The sequence below is a fragment of the Alexandromys fortis genome, unplaced genomic scaffold (assembly GCF_014885135.2).
Source record: "Alexandromys fortis isolate MF-2015 unplaced genomic scaffold, M_Fortis_MF-2015_v1.1 scaffold_4, whole genome shotgun sequence".
In the NCBI taxonomy this organism is placed as follows: domain Eukaryota; kingdom Metazoa; phylum Chordata; class Mammalia; order Rodentia; family Cricetidae; genus Alexandromys; species Alexandromys fortis.
Genome location: NW_026067944.1, coordinates 15,635,561 through 15,654,108, shown reverse-complemented (window position 1 = coordinate 15,654,108; position 18,548 = coordinate 15,635,561). Strand labels below are relative to the sequence as shown.

At 37.4% G+C, this 18,548-nt stretch overlaps 1 long non-coding RNA gene across 2 annotated transcripts in view; it reads left to right on the top strand.

The window, feature by feature from the left end:
* The window catches only part of LOC126505616 (uncharacterized), a 112,635-nt gene that overhangs the window by 53,931 nt on the left and 40,156 nt on the right, over window positions 1–18,548 (top strand). Inside the window, exon 1 of one of the 2 annotated variants that reach the window (XR_007592943.1) lies at window positions 1,345–1,435. The exons of the other annotated variant lie outside the window; for it this stretch is intronic. This is a non-coding gene — a long non-coding RNA (uncharacterized lncRNA). Of the gene's footprint in view, window positions 1–1,344; window positions 1,436–18,548 lie in introns of those variants that run through there. 2 annotated transcript variants of the gene reach the window in all.

Here is an 18,548-nt window from a genome sequence, read left to right as displayed (position 1 = left end):
GGGAGGCTGGGAGGAGGCGGAAACTTTTTTTTTCTTATTCTCAATAAAAAAAATTTATAGTAAAAAAAAAAAAGAAAAAAGAAAAATAAAAGCATTTGGTTTGGGGGCTTGCTACAGTTCAGAAGGTGAGTACGTGATCATTATGGCAGGGATCATGGAAGTAGGCAGGCCAGCATGGTGCTTAAGCTGCAGCTGAAAGCTTAAATCCTGACCCACAAGTTGAAGGCAGATGGAGAGCAAAACTGGGCCTGTGTGGGCTTTTGAGACCTCAAAGGCCATGCCCATGTGACACACTTCCTCCAAAACGGCCACTTTTACCCCAACAAGACCACATCTTCTAATTCTTCCTAAGGCAGTTCCACCAACAGGGGACCAGGCAGTCAAATATATTAGTCTACAGAGGAGGGTATTCTCATTCAAGTCACACAGACTTCTATTTAATATTAGCATATGGGATGTTTAGAGTAGACCTTACCTATCTAGTTTATGATGATATTTCAGATGCCTAGATGTTTAGATGTTTCCTGGATTGTAATGGTTTTTCAGTAACTGAATGCTCAAAGAGTTCTTATATCTTCATAATTGTGGTAGATATTTAAAAGACTTAAAAGTGATGTCATTTTCAGGAGTTCATCTACAAGACTGTCAACTATTTCCTGTGAGAAACTCTGAGTTCTATCAGGACTGCATAAACAATGCTACCTTGATTCTTAGACCAATCAGGATGTAAGAAGTTAAGCTGACTTTTATTTGAAAATTACCTCCTTCACCAGCACAAAACATTTAATAGTGCTCATCCAAGGAGAGTATTGGAGCTTTAGAAAAAGTATAAATAAAACACTTAATGCTGGCCATTGGTGGCATGTGCCTTTAATTTCAGCACTCGGGCAGTAGATCACTGTGAGTTCTAGGTCAGTCTGGGCTACAGAGTGAGTTCCAGGACAAGCTCCGAAGCTACAGAGAAATCCTGTTTCAAAAGACAAAAACAAAGACAAAACAAAAAATACTTGCACCATGCAGGTATCTAGAAAAATCCCATTAAGGGGTAATGACCCTTTCTGTACTGAATTAATCAGGATAATAGTGTCTTCCCAGATTCTAACCTGGACCACTAGTCACACTCATGGAAAATATGAGACTTTGCATTCTGAAGTATCCTTAGACTGGAGAATAGTTTCTACTATTCAAATGTTTATAGCCAAAGTTGTAGATGTATATGTGATGGGCTCTTGTTTCAGATTCGGTTTGCATTTTTATTCATGCTCTCATCTTCCAATAACTTCCTTGCTTTCCCCAGAGCGTCAAGTTTGTTCTGCTTTCATCTTCTCTCTCAGGAGGATTTCTATTCTCTCTCAAAATGAAGCCAGTCAATTAGGCTCCTGTATCTATCAGCCACTTTCATGAAAACCAGTATGTCTTCATGCCTAATAGACATGTAAGTTGTATGTACCTTGATTCCCCACCCTTTCATATGTCTACCTTGCTGATGTCTCATTTTTAAAGCTTTAGCCCTCCAATTCAATTACTGACTAAAAATTTCCAAACTTCATTGCACTCATACAATTATTGCCGCCAGTCAAAGTCACGCATAGCATGTAGTCTTCTCTCTGTGTTACTTCAGACGCCAATCTCAGCCTGTCTCTGTTTCACAGATAGTCTCATGTTTTCTCCCTGAGAGTGCATGCTTGAAACTAACCAGTATTTTTCAAATGTGCACAAATTTAAAGAGCTACAGAAATTCCTTCTTATGCATTATTTTTGAGAGGAAATATGTGACTAAGTATGGAAGTAAAACTTATTGAAAGAGATATAGAAGACAGAAAGAGAAAAAGGGATAAGTGCTCATTAAAAACTTTTAGTTTTTATGTTAGAAATTACATATAATATATACCAGTTATATATATGTATATATATATATAATACATATTCCATCTCTAGACATTTTTTATCTTATTAAAAGCAGTCTTGCATGGTGGTGGTGGCATATGCCTTTCCCAGCATTTCAGAGGTATAGGCAGGTGGGTCCCTGTGAGTTTAAGGCTAGTCTGGTCTACAGAGTGAGTTTCAGGACAGCGAGGGCTACATAGAGAAATCCTGTCTCAAACCCTGCAAACAGAAACAAAGCAAACAAACAAAAATATTCTGTATAGAGTTTTGAAGGGAAAATAATTTCTTAAAGAAAAATTTCTGTGTTAGTTTTAAATTGATTAGAGAAAGTACCTTCGAGACATGGCCAGTGCTGAATCTTTGATGACTTGGCACATGTCCTGGTACAATGCTGTCTACAGGAGCATTGTTGCTCAGTCCTGACTATAGAGTACTCCATGTGTCACCACCAGTCATGGCATCTGCTGCATTGATTTATGTTCTCCAAACACTTCTTCCACTGGATTTTTGGGTCATCTTAGGAACCCGTTTCTTCAGACCATCTAAAATTAGTTTTTGGATGGTGTGGATTATAAGACCTACAAGGAACTTTTAGGTATAACCCACAGCTATGTCATGAGAATCTTGTATTTGGACATGTGGACTTTCCTTATTATGAAAAAGTGACCTGAGAAAGCTCTGACTCTAACAAGTAATTGCTATTTTTATAAGCCATTTTCACATGAACATCTATATATAAACTGCATGAACTCCACTATTATAACTATATGTAAATTAATATGTTAAATATACAAATATACCTATGTGCATACAATTTCTACAGTTAGGCCTAGTTATGTAAATGTTTATTTTTGTACATGTGTATATATCCATATTCAACTCTGTTTCTAATTCATCTTTAATGTAAAACTTTTATGGAGGCCAAGGAGTCCTTTGATTATTAATCATTGGATCACAGATATAAAATGGCTGACACATGTGCCATGAATAATGAAACGATGTTACTTATTATAACATGTTTTGAAAAGCTTGTCTATAGTATATTATATATTTAATATATATTTATTATATATAAATTCCTATTATAAAATATATTCTAATATGAACAAGGAGACTGTGACCTATATATTCATGTCTTTGATTAATAGCAGTGTTAGTATTTCTATTTATTACTCCCTGGCTCAAGGCAGAAGCCACTGCTATAAGTCTCTAGTGTGTTTTGAAACTCTAAATGACCTAAGAAATGAAGAGAACCTGGATTGACTTTTATTGCCAGGAAGACTACAAATGATATGGATATGCTTGACATCAAATTTAATAGAAAGTAAGGGGAGACCGAAATCACAAGACTGAACTTTCTGTTTAAGTACAGAAACTTTCTGTTATATTTTAAGTAAAAACAGTTAATTTCTTTACCACATGGCAGTGTCCATGAGAATATAATATTTATAAAGAAATAAACCAGTACACAAAAACAAAAGGTTAGTACTTTTGAATGGGAAACAGAATGTCTCTGTGTTTCTTAGTGGAACTCAGTATAGTCCAGATATAATATTTTGAAAAGAGAATCAGTGTTAGAAGTCTAGGGGAAAATGATAATAAATATTAAGTATGATTGCTACCTGGAATCTCTTGTGACAATTGCAAAGATAAAAAGGAAGTAAATAAATGGTTGGCAGAGCTGCCTAGATTTTGGTCAGTGTTCTTGTCTTTGAAGCTTAACATATAGACATAATTCTGGATAGAATATCACAATCAAAATAAGGAGTTTAAGTTCGTAACAAAGATTAAAGTACATCATTTTAGCAATAGTTATTATACTGGAATATCTTGTGTCTATCATTTTCTCATCTTCAGTGTTGAAATCTGGACTACTTAACTTTTCTTTCTTGTTCAATCACTAATTTTGTTAGAAGTGGCAGACTGCTTCTGGTTCAACAGACAGCAAGTGGGGGATCGCTTTTGACTCTGCATTTCTAATATGCAGTGAGGGCTCACTCTATCATTTCTGTCTGAATGTATTTCTGAGTACTCTGTGCAAATTCCAACTGGAGCCAATCCTCAGTCGGCTCTCTGCATTTGACTTGAGAAAAATACACTGATTCCAAAGAAACACTGACATATGGAGGATTAGCATGAAGGTGATAGGGAGGAAAAGCCTTGGCCAGTAAGCTCTAAGCTTTCATGGGTATTGAATATTTCATGGATAATTGCATATGGGCTTTTGTATGTGTGTGTGTTTTAAGTATGCCTAACATCTGGTTCTTCTTTTCACTGAAATCATGTGCAATGCTTTTTTTCTACTTAAGAGCAGATTTTCTATTGTTTCATAAATAATTTTGCATTTGTACCACAGCCATTCCTATTAATTCAATATGGTACAATGAAAGTATTATGTGGAGTGGATGCAACCATATTGTTTATTGATCTCTTCAACAATTAGCTTCATGTTCATCTTTTGCCAACTATTACATCAAGTTTTTTTCAGGATGTATTTGTATGTGAATATCAGATGTCTAAAGGACCTTTGTCATTTTCCCCTTTCCCCTAGTGTTTGGAAGACAATGGTTGGGAGTGGGTAGAAACAGAATTGAAAGCCACTTTAACTTTTTCAACCAGGAACAGTATACATGTAATAAAGGGTTCTTCTATGGCCTTACACTTAGCAAAGAAACAGCACTTCTGTGTCTTGAGACCCAACAACAAATAATGTGCTATCAGAAGGACATAGCTCCACCTTGCACCTACGTATTTGTCAATCAAATGTACCAGATCGGATCTGAAGATTAATTAATGGGAGGATAAATATAATAGGTTTAGAGCTCAAGTGGCCAGTTTCATAAGTTAGAGGATCTGGGATTCTTTCTATTTTGGGATAACTCTGGCTTGCCTTTTACATCACCTGACTGAGCTTTCATCATGATCCTGGACAAAAAGGACCCAGCTCATGAACCTGCTCAGTAATAATACTCCCCAAAATGCAAAATTCTAGCCTCCCACACAGATGTGCTTCAGTGCTATGTACCCACCTTCACGCTAAATTTCTCTTTCTCCGTGCTCTTAACACAAATCAAACTTCTTAAAAGTGCAGTTAACATGTTTCCTAGTCAGCAAACTGTGATGGCTGGAATAAGAATGGTCCCATAGGCTCATACATTTGAATATTTGGTTCCCACTTGGCAGAATTATTTGAGAAGCATTAGGAGATGTGATTTTTTTTGGAGGAGGTATGTCACTGGCAGTGGGTGCTGAGGTTTCAAAATCCCATCTCACTTTCGGCCTGCTGCCTGTGGATCCTTGGTAGAGCTCTCAGCTGGGGCTACAACTCCATCCCTGTCAGCTTCTCACCATAATAATCATGGACTCACCCTCTAAAGCTGTAAGCAAGCTCCCAGTTGAATACTTTATAAGAGTTGCCTTATATGTTTGGTTGTGAGCCTAGCCTTTAATGGCTGAGCCATCCCTCCGCTGAACATAGTGGACTACTGAGAAGTCAAGAACAATGACACTGAGTTTTGATCCTACTGCACCTACTGGCTTTGTGGGAGCCTAGGCTGTTTGGATGCTCACCTTACTAGACCTGAAAGGAGGTGGGAGGTCCTTGGACTTCCCACAGGGCATGGAATCCTAACTGCTCTTTGGGCTGATGAGGGAGGGGGAGTTGGCTGGGGGGGGAGGGAAATAGGAGGCGGTGGCGGGGAGGAGGCAGAAATCTTAAATAAATAAATAAATAAATAAATAAATAAATAAATAAAGAGTTGCCTTGCTCATAGCATCTCTTTATGGCAATACAACATTAAGACAAACATTTTCCCAATCTTCTTAAGTCTTTATTTTAATTTTTATACAGTCTATTTTGATCTTATATATTCTCCTCTCATATCCACCCCTTACAATTTATTCTGCCTTCAAACTCTGCATTCACACTAATAGATGGCTTCAAGGAGCAATATTATTGTCTAGAGGAATCATATAACTAATGTACTGATGGTTTTAACATACTAATTTCTGAAGTATTTTAGTGCATACTTTGCACAATCAAATATTTTCTTTGATGGTTGCTTCTTAATGATTTTTAATTTGACATTGTGTTATACAATTCAGATGAAATTTATCTAATGTGTCTTTCTCACTGAGAAGCACTCTTGTAAAAATTCATTGCTTGAAAAGACATTGTTACATTTCAGTTGAATAATATTTAAATTCCTCCCAAATTTACAACTTTATGATTTGCAACCATTTATTGAATTTCCAGTGTGTCAAAGCACAAATGCCTTTGTGCTCACTTAATCTACAGCATTCTCATATAATATTTGAGATGTGCTTTGTACCTATTTAAAATCTACCAAACTTGACTCTAGAGGGGCTCACAGGTGTCCAGGGAGATGTCCCCAGTTAGTACCTTAGGCAACTGAGGAGAGGGAACCTGAAATAACCCTATCCTATAGCCATACTGATGAATATCTTGCATATCACCTTATTTAACCTTCATCTGGCGATGGATGGAGATAGAGACAGAGACCCACATTGGAGCACCAGACTGAGCTCCCAAGATCCAAATGAGAAGTAGAAGGAGGGAGAACATGAGCAAAGAACTCGGGACCGCGAGCGGTGCACCCACCCACTGCGACAGGGGGGCTGATCTATTGGGAGCTCACCAAGGCCAGCTGGACTGGGACTGAATAAGCATGGGATAAAACCGGACTCTCTGAACATAGTGGACAATGAAGGCTGATGAGAAGCCAAGGACAATGGCACTAGGTTTCTATCCTACTGCATGAACATTAATACACTTATTTCTTGTTACCTGTCACTACAGTTTTCAGACAATATAGCAATGTCAAAGCCAGTTATTTAGTATCATAATTGGTTCACATGAATTGCTATTAGTTTTTCTAGTTGTTTGTGCTTTTAATGAGATAGTATGATTTTAAGTAAAATGATTGTTTTCCATCACTTTGTTTTCCATCATTTTGAATAATTACATTTTACCATCCACACTACCAATATCCATGTAATATTGTTAATATGAACTATTCTTTAAATAGTTTTTAATTTTTCACTGTGTAATTATTGACAGGTCAGGTTCCCATGACCAGTCAAATCAAGCCAGTGTACCAAACCTTGCCAAACTATGAGGCCTTAGTAACTTTTTGGCTTTCTAAAATTCATTTTATACATTGAGCCAATTTTATTTTATTCATATCACAATTAAATGTAATTTGGTTCCTCTTTTCTCTGCAAATTTTGAGAATAGAGGTAATGCTTTTATTGTCTTCATGGCTGAATTTTAACTACTTAAAAATATCTGAATCTTTTTTCTTTTAAATTTATTACATTCATGTAGTATGTGTGTGTGTTTGTGTATGTACATGCATACATGCTGGATCTTTTTTCACCTCTCAGATCTGTAAGCAAAGTAGTTCTTTGGTGTAATACAAGAGTGATACAGATATTTGCAAAATAAGAAGAGTATATATACAAGTATAGAGTACCCAGTACCACCCTAAGAAATTAAAATTGTACAAAATTCACATTAAAGGGATGTTTGAAGAGCATATAATTTTCAGCAATAATTTGCAGCTAAACAGGTGACTGAGATGCCTTTTCTCCCCTACAGTATACTACTTCATGAACTCTATTTTTGTCTATATTTCTCCTAAGTATATGAAGCTTGGGACATGTTTACTATGATAACCAAACTTTTGTACTGAGATCAGGTCATTCAGAAACCTTGGGACACACAGTAAATCTGAAGGCTTCATCGCAGAAGCTCCATGCATCCCGATGACTAGACACACATTTTTGCATGACTTCATTTGGTAGCTTGTGCCAAAAAAAAGCCAACAGAAGGAAAGATTCCCGTGTAGACAGCTATGCCAAATGGATGTGGCGCCACTGTTACCCAGGAGTGTCCGCCCTTGTAAGGGGGCTCTGGAGACAGCCAAAGGGTGGGTTTGTGCAATGTAAATATAGATAATATTTGTGGTTTGACTCCCACACAGCTATGCAAAAAGGCATTATGGATTGGCTTACAATTTGACCTGGTATTTTTAAAATTACTAATGCATAAATAAAAAACATGACCTAACTGCATAAACAAAGGTCTCTGTCCACCATATGCTAGAAAACTATCACAGGGTCTTGGGACAAAAATAAACAGGATTTCTACCATGTGTTAAAACTATTGAATCCTGCCCAATTCAAAATTAGGCAAAGCCCAAATATTTACTAGGAAAATTAACTTTCTTCTCCCTTCCCTCATTTGCTCAAGGGCAAAGAAGAAAAATGAGTAATTATACATGGAGTTTTTAATTGATTAAAGAAGTCAATTGAGTTAACTCTTTGTAGGAAAGCAGCTTTTTTCCCCCACAACTATACTAAGAGGTGCTTTGTATACCAAACCCTGAACTCTTTTATTTCATACTATCTACATGTAGTTAGAATTTCTTCTTTTTTAAGTATTTATTTTTAAGTGTGTGTGTGTGTGTGAGCATGCACATGCGTTTGTGTACGTGTGTGCCTGCCCAGGTGAGCCCATGTGCCCACAGAGACAGAAACGGGTATGGATGCTGGATGCCCTGGAACTGGAGCTGCTGCTGGTTGTGAGTCACCTGATATAAAGGATGGAAACCAAACTCAGGTTTCTGTAAAAGCAGAAAGCCCCCTTTACCGTCGTGCCATCTCTCCAGCTCTGCATTTGATATGTTGCATACAAATGCGAAGGGAAAAGTGAAGGTACACATGCTTATATGGAGAACATAAATTCTAAATATTTAAGTTTTGAGTTAAGTTGTGGAAATGGAATGATTGATCCCCTGACTTGATTATTGCCCCATGAACATGGTAGATTAGTTTTTGCTGTCTATATGTATATATGCCAATTAAAGCTAGAAGAATTACAAAGGTACAATAAGAACTAAAATATAAATACTATTTAAATATTTATTATTGCAAAACTTTTCTTCTTTCTTTTTGCAAGACTTTTTTTTTTCTAAGAAAAGAAGAAGAATACAAACTAGAATAGAAAGAGAAGCCTTAAGCACTTACTCAGTGTGGTTCCCTGGCAGGCTAAAGGTAAGCATATCATTTAGTATTTATCAGGAAATTTTACTCTAAGGAGTAACTTCATTCTCAATAGAAAACATTTTCAATAATACATGTGGTTTCCCTAAATAAAAACTGTATTTTCCCACAAAATTCTTAAATAAGTTGGCCACATAGTATGCCTCCATAGCTGTAAAATGCCCATTAGTCTTCATGTTTATATATTTATAACTTAAAGAAATAATACTTATTCATCAGTGCTGTTTTTTTTTTCTTTTTCTTTTGCACACTGTGTCCTCACTCAGGTCTGGCTTAATTAATTAATTAATGCTAAGTGAATATGAATATTTTCACTTACTAGATTAGCTTATTACCATATAATTAGCCTACTGAAAAAATGCAAGCTTTGCATTAAAAAGACAAAAGTCCAAATATTAGCCCTTTCCAGTGGCAGTCAGCATATGTATCATTTCATTTGTATGAATCTTACGATTTTCATTTGTATAAGGATACTAATTTCTCCCTTTATTGAGAAAATTTGTGACATCTTGGCACTTGATAGGCCTATCAAGCCCGTAGCTTCTACCTGGACTTCTGACCAGAATAACTGGTGCAGTTAACTGTGCAGCCACAGGAAGCGTCAGGCTCAATCAGTCTTTACAATCACAAAAAGCTGAAACACAGAGTTCATGGCAGCAGTTCAAGAATATCCACAAATAAACCGGCAAATAGTCCTATTGACGCATATCACTGTAAAGGGAAGATAAGGTTACACTAGAGAGAGTCGCAAACAAATGATGAGTCCAGAGACAGAATTCACGTCAGAGATGAAGTGGCTGAGATTTTATATTATAAATCCAAGCTTTCAGGAACGTTATGTGCCTGCGTTTTCACTTCTTAGAGGTTCTGATCTTCTGGTATTCTTTGTCCCTATTTCAAGCCCTGAAACAAACCAATCAAACAACAAGAGAACAAAGGAACTTTACTGGGAGTAGAGCTTGAGGTATTGGTGTGACAGAAGTTCAATCAAACCAAATTGACAAGAAAGATGCATGTTAAATTATTATATATTGACTGAAGCTAGGTTTTACAATGTGACTTCCCCAAATAAACTTAGAACCACAACGTCCAACAGACTTATTTGAAAATTTCAGAATGTGGGTATGAAAAGCACTGTATTAGAAATGAAGACTCTTCTTTGATGTTGGGGAAAACTATCTTGTGGTTATTCCTTTTTACCCACTGTGTTTTCAGTAATAATCCTGGGGGCACTTTTCTGTCTCTGTGTTTTGAAAATGGTGTTCCACTCCTCTGCACACAAGCTGCTACTGAAGAGCCATGTTCTTCCACTACACATTCGTGGGCACAGAGAGGAGTGCTACATATAATACAGGAGCATTCCTAGAATTCGAAGAGACGTTCTTGGGAACAAAGTGCTCTTTCTATCTCCCCAGCATGGAAACACGTTTTCACATTGAATACATCATCTAAGTCCACCTGAGGGAATTCTTTCCTCCCAGGACTCAGTCATGCTTTCAAACCAATTAAGAGACTATGAGTTTAATAAATTTTCCAATTGTAAAAGAAAAGTATGTATTATGAAGCAACAAATCTCTACGGTATATTTTTTATTATCTTATAAAAGCCTTTAAAACATTTGGCTCCAATAAGACATTTGTCTTTTGCCACAATTCTTTTGAAGTTGTATTTATTTAATTCTTCTCAGCTGGAGCCCTGTAGTATTTGTCTCATCTCCTCAACACTTTGGCAATTTATTAGCAGGATGGGGCCTATGTAACAGGGAGTGCTAACTTCTAGGCATGATATCATTATTATCGTTATAGGTTTTATATACATACATACACACATATATCTAAAAGGTTCAGATAATATATAATATAAAATATATTATAATATATGCACAGGATAATGTATGTAGTATACTATATATGCTTATTTCTAAATTGTATGAACAAAGAGAGTCCCTACCCTAAGGATGTAGCTATAGGATAATATTATTTATTACAAACCTATTTGTACATGTTGTAAGCCGAGTAAAGCAAATATTTCCCAACTAATGTTTCTGAGTTAAGTGTTCAGTAGTGGCTTGTTGTCGGAATGAGGCTCTCCAAGGAAGCTGAGTAGAGCACACTATCTGTGAATTGTCCCAGTACAGTAAGTTGCTGATAAATTATCAATCAGTACTTTATTGGACACCTCGTCCTGCATTGTGTTATCCAAAGTCAAGGTACTTTTAAGATTGTGAGATGCTCCAGGAGTTATTCTGAAAGAATCATAAAGCAGACTGTCTCGTGCTAGCACCTTTGTGTTTACCCACCCACCTGTGAGGTACACTCTTCCTCTTACCAGATCACATGAATTCTAATTGTGGACTTTTGCCTTCAGCCTTCAGTAGTTAGACAACGTTAAAAATCCTGTGCACTCTGTTCATTGCATCCCTCATCTGTAGGTCTAACAATCTGGCTGTTGTCACATACAAAGGGCCCGTCATAGTGTCTGAGAAATAGTAACAACTCCATCAGTGATAGTCGTTATTTTCACAGTTCTCTTGTGTATCTACAGCTGCAGTTACTGGTTCTCTCTCTCTCTCTCTCTCTCTCTCTCTCTCTCTCTCTCTCTCTCTCTCTCTCAGCATTTTAGTTTAACAATAGAAGCCAACAGAGTTGGCTGAAAGGTAGAAGCCCAAACCTTGTTTGTATTACTCGGAGCACATTTGTTTCTTTGGGTAACATTAAGAAAAGTAAGGAAAATATGAGCCCCTTCCTGACGCACACAAGACAGTGAAGAATTCTGTGGAGGGCCCACAGAGGTGGGTCCGCTCCACCTTGACAGAAGGTCAGAGAGCTTAAGCCTGCTCTTGCACTTCTCTTCAAGTTATTGACAAGAAGTCTGACTAGAGGAGTGGCCACAAACAAGGTATCTTGACCTAGGGTGTTGTTACCTAGCATATTGGATATTAAGATGGCCCGTAGAGGTGTATCTTCTCCACCTTGACCAAAGGTCAGAGAATTCAAGCCTATTCCTGCTCCTTCAAAGATAAGACAGGAGGTTTGACACAGGGAATGGCTGCCTATAGGATAGTTGGTCTAAGGTGAAGTCACTGCATGTCCTGTTTAAAATATTAGAATGCTTAACTCAGAAAATAGTGACTTGATGTCTCAAGCACTGAAGTAAGTAGGTGTCCTGTTTGTCCTTTGTGTCATGTTAAAACAGTCTTTTGCCTCCCCCCTTTTTGGACTGAGGTATATAAACATATGGAAAATAAACATGGACATATTCAGTATTCACTGGATTGCCCTCCTGGTTCTATCCTATGTCTCTGTATTTCTTTTTTTTAGCTCTCTTCCTTCTACTTAATTTTTCTAATCCACATGCCCATACCCTGGAATGTACAAACCCCACCAAAGCTAGATCCTGAGAGATGTTGCCTCATGTGTGACTGTGACAGAATTCCTATGAGACTTTTCCTCACTGTGGAAGCCCAAGTTCAGGACCCTTAGGGGGTAAGGTAAGATTAGCACACTGAAGCTATCTTCATTATTGCAGATGCCAGCACATCAGTTTCCTTTCCCAGGGACTAGATCACACTTACTTTTCAATCTGCCCTTTCTTCGTGCTTCCCATATTCAGAGTTTTCAAAATTGCTTCTGATTGGCAGCCTTGCGCCTTCCCTTTGGACCAAGCCCTCTTCTATCTCTAGCTTGGGGAATCACCTGCTCTTAAGGAGTGCCTCTGTATGCGTCACTGTCCTGGTCTCCAGGAACTTCGGTTTCACGCTTCCCCACTTCAAGTATTTTCTGCTATATCTTCTGCACTAGTAAAAGAATTATTAGAAACAATGTTTTTGATTAAAAACTTGATCTGGAATCAGGAAATCTCAGCCTAAATGTTAACATGATTATCTGTATAAAAAAAAAGATTTCTTTTAGTTAAATAAGATGACACATTCACCTAGTTTAGTAAGCAGGGTGTAGTGAACATTCAGGAAACACTGGGTGTTTTTATTATTTCCATTTTTAAAAACTAGATTTAAATCATACTATATTTGTTTCCTACTTAACAAATATTGCTTACTTCATATCACAAAAACAAAGATTCCACCAGTTGTATGATGTATCTTTACGGTCTATATCATTATAATGAAAAATACAATCTTGAGCTACACACGACAAAATAGGGTATAGTACATATTTTAATCTCAAATTTTAAATGAAAAGTGCACATGTCCATTGTCAACATATGTGCCCATAACATAACAATTTATTGTAATGCATTAATGGAGTCCACGGAAGAACTTGGCTGTGTATTAAGCTTCGCCTGAGAGCCTTTTTACAATGTAGGCTATGTTTCCGAAAAGTTCCCTTTTCTCTTACACTGCGACCCCGAAACGCTACGCCTCTAAGAAGAAGCAGCTGATGCCGGTGGTTCCGTTCTGAGGCCCCAGGTGGAGTGAGGAGGCACACCAAGGCCTGTCTCCCAGCTAATGGTCCTTTTCTGAAAAGAACCCTCTCATCAGAATGATAGACAAAACCGAATTTCTCTTGGTGCTCCTTCTTGTCTCGTGTTTATTTTGCTCCCTCCCTCTCCGTTCATGCCAGGATACAACATCACAATTTTCTAAAACATAAACCTGTATAAAGGTATGCTATACCCGATTAAAAAATAGCCCTTTGTTTGTCATTCTGACAGCAAACAAGAGACATTCAGAGTTGCCTGGCTTAGTTGTGGTTGGCAAGTCAATTTGATGGCCCGAGGTGGTGGTGCTTCATTTGACCAACAGATGGCAGTAGCCGTCTCTTTTTACCCTGTTGTATGACAATTGAAACTAAGCGGCTTGTAAGAGCCTCCAGGAGAGCTCATCGCCCTTTTCTGGATGCTCTGTTGATTTTCAAGCATTAGCTCAGCCTTGGAGCACAGGGACACTCTCTCACTAAGAAAATGTTACCACGTTTTCAGGAGAAATGCTTCTTACAAATTCACATTTGCCTAATTCAAATGGGAAACTAGGCGAGTGTGATCGTCTCATTTCTGATGTACGTAATTAAAAAAAAAAATCATACATCTGGATATTTTGGTCACACTAAAATTACATTTGCTAAAAGCCATTAAGGGGAGCTTACACTTTTAGCATTGAGTATGTTTGCCTGATTCGTCATTTCGCTTGTCTCCATCAAGTTCCCACTACAGACCTGGGCACTGGTGCATGTCAAAGGCGCGCAACTTCAGGAAAAGCCCAGAGAGCACGTGTTGCTTTTCGTGTATTTTGATATGTTATACAGGAACTGAGGTGCGCCGCGTCTCCTTCCTCTCCATCTCCTGTGAGTATTTGGATGTGTCAACACAGAGTTTCTAATACGAAATATAGAAAGCATTCTTTGCATTGCCAGCATTCTACAAGAGGGCCGCACACCCATAAAGAGAGACATTTATAATTCTAGAATTCAGAAGATACTTTAAAGATTATAAAACTTGCTATAGCAATTTAGTGTTTCAAACACTTTTTTATTTTTATACTTTCAAAAATGAAAGAAGAAATACATTAAGACAATGAAAATTTCAATTAAAAATATGTATAGTGTTAAACTGTCAAACTACCTTGTACATATACAGGTAAATATCTAAGCAACTATAAACATTTACTCATTACATTGTTTTCAGTTTAATAGCTATCATTTAACTACCAAAACTGTGAGAATCATGTTTACTGAAAGCTTTAAATTTAAACTCAGACTAACACTTGTACATTAAGGTGCTTTATAACCTCTTTTTAAGCAATGGGACAAATCGGGGCAATTCATGTTGAAGCCTTCTTTCTTGATTCCTACTCTAATTCTGTAGAGCTACTCGGAGCACCCCTCCCCATTTGGTTTAACTAACTTGCTTCTTAGGATCCACTTTTATATTTAGAATCTGAGTTCAGGAATACAAGAACAGTGAAAATTCTTACATGTGCATCGTGGGGGAGTTTGGAAATAGATTAACCTGAAAGCAGAATGCTCTACTAAGAGTATGAACGAGGCAAGGCTATTCATTCTTGCCACTCAGTATTGTATGAAGGGTCTGGTCATAACACCAAGAGATAGGAAAGCAAAAGACATATATATTTGGGACGAAGAAATACATTTTTAGTGTATGTTTTCTTCCATAAAAAAGAAAATTGTGCCTTTCATATTTTGCCTCGTTGGCACAGAGGCTATAATACTAAGTTCCTGATAAAGACGCCATGATGTCACAGTTGAGAGACTGCCCCTAAAGTAAAACTCCAAGCCAAGAGAGATTCCTTCAGAACTTTCTAGTGGAGTCATCAAAGTTACAGAGTAAGTTTCTATGTATTTCTCTATTCCACCCCCATCTGGTACTGAAATTAAAAAGTGTCATTTATAATTTCCCCAAAGAAAACAAAATATTTTCTTTGTTCAGGAAAATTACAGAATATGATTTTGACATGAAAAGTTGGATAGAAATGACAAAATGTAGTGAAACAAACCAAGGGTGCCTAAGCAAAGAGGCATACCGTGTGCAGAGACGTGGTAGCTCAGCAAGACAAATATGTCCATCATCTCCAAACTGATTTATGGACTTAATATACTTTTCACAATGATCTTAGTCTTTTGCAGATGTGCACAAGCCTCTTCTAAAGTTTGGGGAAGCAGACAGGACCCCAACAGAATAGCTAAAGCATCACAATATGGAAAATACACAGTGAAAGAGATCACACTGCCTGCTACTAAAATTACTATAAAATTACAGAAATCAATATTATCTGTCATTCTCATAGGAGTAGATACACAGATACATGCAAACAATGAGGTTTTGTGTATAATTGCTATCTTAAAAACATATTTTTAAAAATAAGTTCATCTTCAACATTTTGCCTAATTTTTAGAGTAGCGGGATAGGCAAATCTCAGCATTTAGTTCATTTGGTCAAGGAGACAATAGCAGCCACAAACTTTTTGGGGTCTCTGTGACCCCAATAAGTGATTAGAAGCATTTAAAATCTAGATATAAAGATTCCTTGAAAGAGACAATGGTGTTCAGGAGCCAGAATAAAAGGCTTGTTCAGCAAGCAAGCAAGGGGAAACTTAGCAGTTGACACAGTGTTGAACCTGTTTACCTCATACTGTTAAAATTCATTGTGATTTGCTTTCTTTTTTAAAAAGAAAATGTCTTTAATATTAGGATCAAACACTGGGATGTGAGAGAGTTTGCGACTAGAGGAAGAGGGAATTTTCAGCCCCGATCAGAACTCTCTGAAAGAGAGTGTTGTAAGGTACAAGACAATTGCATATTGTGCAACATTAGGAACAGTCTGAACACGATACATCTGGACCTAGACCTAAAGGTTTTCCTTGTGTATGCACGAGCCACGTAAGGAATATTGGAGTATTTAATTGCGCATTCTATGTCTTTAGGAAAATGGAAAGTGAGACCAGAAGATTTCATCTATATGGTTATTATTTATATCAACTCAAAAAGGCTGCTACATAGGCCACTGAGGGTTTTCAGCTCCAAGCATATTTGATGCTTCGCCAGTTTCCATGGTAAGAACACCTGTAAGGACAGCAAAAGAAAACACAGGTTACAGTTTTCATGTAAATGTCACACTTATGAAAGATGGATACAGCTTTCTTTGTGTGTTTCAAGTTTGTCTAGCCTTAGAAACTCTCAAAGGCACTTACCTCTCCAGTAGCCTCCCCCTTACGTCTTCCAGGGGCAAATACCAGACTTATTAATTTAATGAGGAAGCACCCAAATTCTTCTTTTAAATTGGGCTTATGGAATATGGAAGCTTTTTGATATTAATGAATTAAGAGTTGAAGGTTCTTGCTTCACTAAAAATTTTCTTGTAAGTTTCATTGAAGATGTGAGTTTCACCATGATGCCAACTTAACAGCTTTAATGGAAATTAAAGAAAATAAAATTGAGGCTAATTATAAGAAAAGGAGATGGCAACAGAGAAGTGATTAGACTAAGGCAAAATTACTTATCTTCCCCTGTCATTTTCTATTTTTTTCTCCTTTGAGATAGAGAAAGTGCTAGAAAGTAGATAAAAAATTATAGCTTATTATTCATTGGCAACTAATAGGTGCTTTTATTCTAATTGTACAAAGCCTAATTAACCTGGAAGTATTAAGAGGATTCTCTTTTAATTTAGGAGAAATCTAAAAAGTAGGCAATTTTAGAAGAGCAGATATCTTTGTATAATACAATTCTTTAGTGTTGTCTTTGACAGGGAGGAAGGAAAAAGGCTGGAGGAGCTGAAGAACCGCAGGGGGAGGGAGAGGAGGGAGGACAGGTGTGTTATTCCCCTGTCAGGTATTAACAGGGAAAGACAGAGCAAAAGTTACATTGTTTAAACACATAACTTAAAAAGACTATCTGCATCACAAAATTAACAAAATCCATTCTGTAATATAGTATATTCACAAGCATCTCTTTTTATAACCACACATAGGCGTCGTCCTTGGTCCTTATCAAGGAAACCTTTTTGCAACAGGCAAAGGCCATTTCAGAAAACTGCAACCAATCCAAATGCAGACTTATACATTCCAGTTCCAACGGATGCATCTAGGAAACACCTCTGCACCTAAGGTTCTGGGAACATTGCAGAAGAGGAGGTAGAAAGATTCCAAGAGGCTGCAAGGATCAAGGAGTTTGGTGTGAGATTGTGCCTCCCAGTAATATCAGAAATCATACCCATAAAGTCTCACCAACATGGCTGCCGAGACATGTGCTGAACAGGTATGACACCAGTGAACGTGTCAGATGCCAGTGAACATGTCAGACACCAGTGAACATGCCAAACTGAACGAGAAAGACTCATAACTCCTCAACCCTACAAAAAGAACTAAAGGCACAGAGGAAAGTTATGAATTAGAAAGGTGGCCAGTGGCCTTCTCTAAAGTAGTACACTCCACTTGGATGTCCAGTGACACTCAGCCTTGAGAACATACACACACGTAGCATTATACTGACTGAACTATACTGAACTATCTACTAAACTTAAATATAACCTATATTTCAGAACATAAACGTATATATGAATATAATGCATCTGGGGATCCATCCATTGGGACAGAAGATAAAACATTGCTTATCCCTAAAGGGGATGGCACATGTCTGACTTACCAAGTATAAAAAAAGGGAAATGCAGGTCGTGGTGGTGGTGGTGGGGCTGGTGGTCATCCAGTCATCACCATTGTGGAGTCAGCTTGTTCCCCAGAAGTATCAGGAGCTTCCACCAAGAGCATTCATTATTAAGAATTTCAAAATGTGATTTCTTCCTCTGAGAATCTGGAGCCAGCATGGCAGAGCACAACCCTCACCCATTAGCTTACATCATGGCATGTACATCCTGAGAATGGTATTCTAGGCTGCTAGGGTTAAAAAATAATAATAATAAAGACTGATTCTCTGCCAATTAGAGCAAGAGCTTGACTCCAGAAAAGCACAGTACTTTGATATTTAATTTATACAGTTTTTATTTAGACAAATCCACTTTCCATTGGTCTGGGCATTGCGTCCATGACTGAGTAATGCATCCATCATCAGCTCTGATCCCTAACTGCTTTGGAACTGGAGTACAATGCA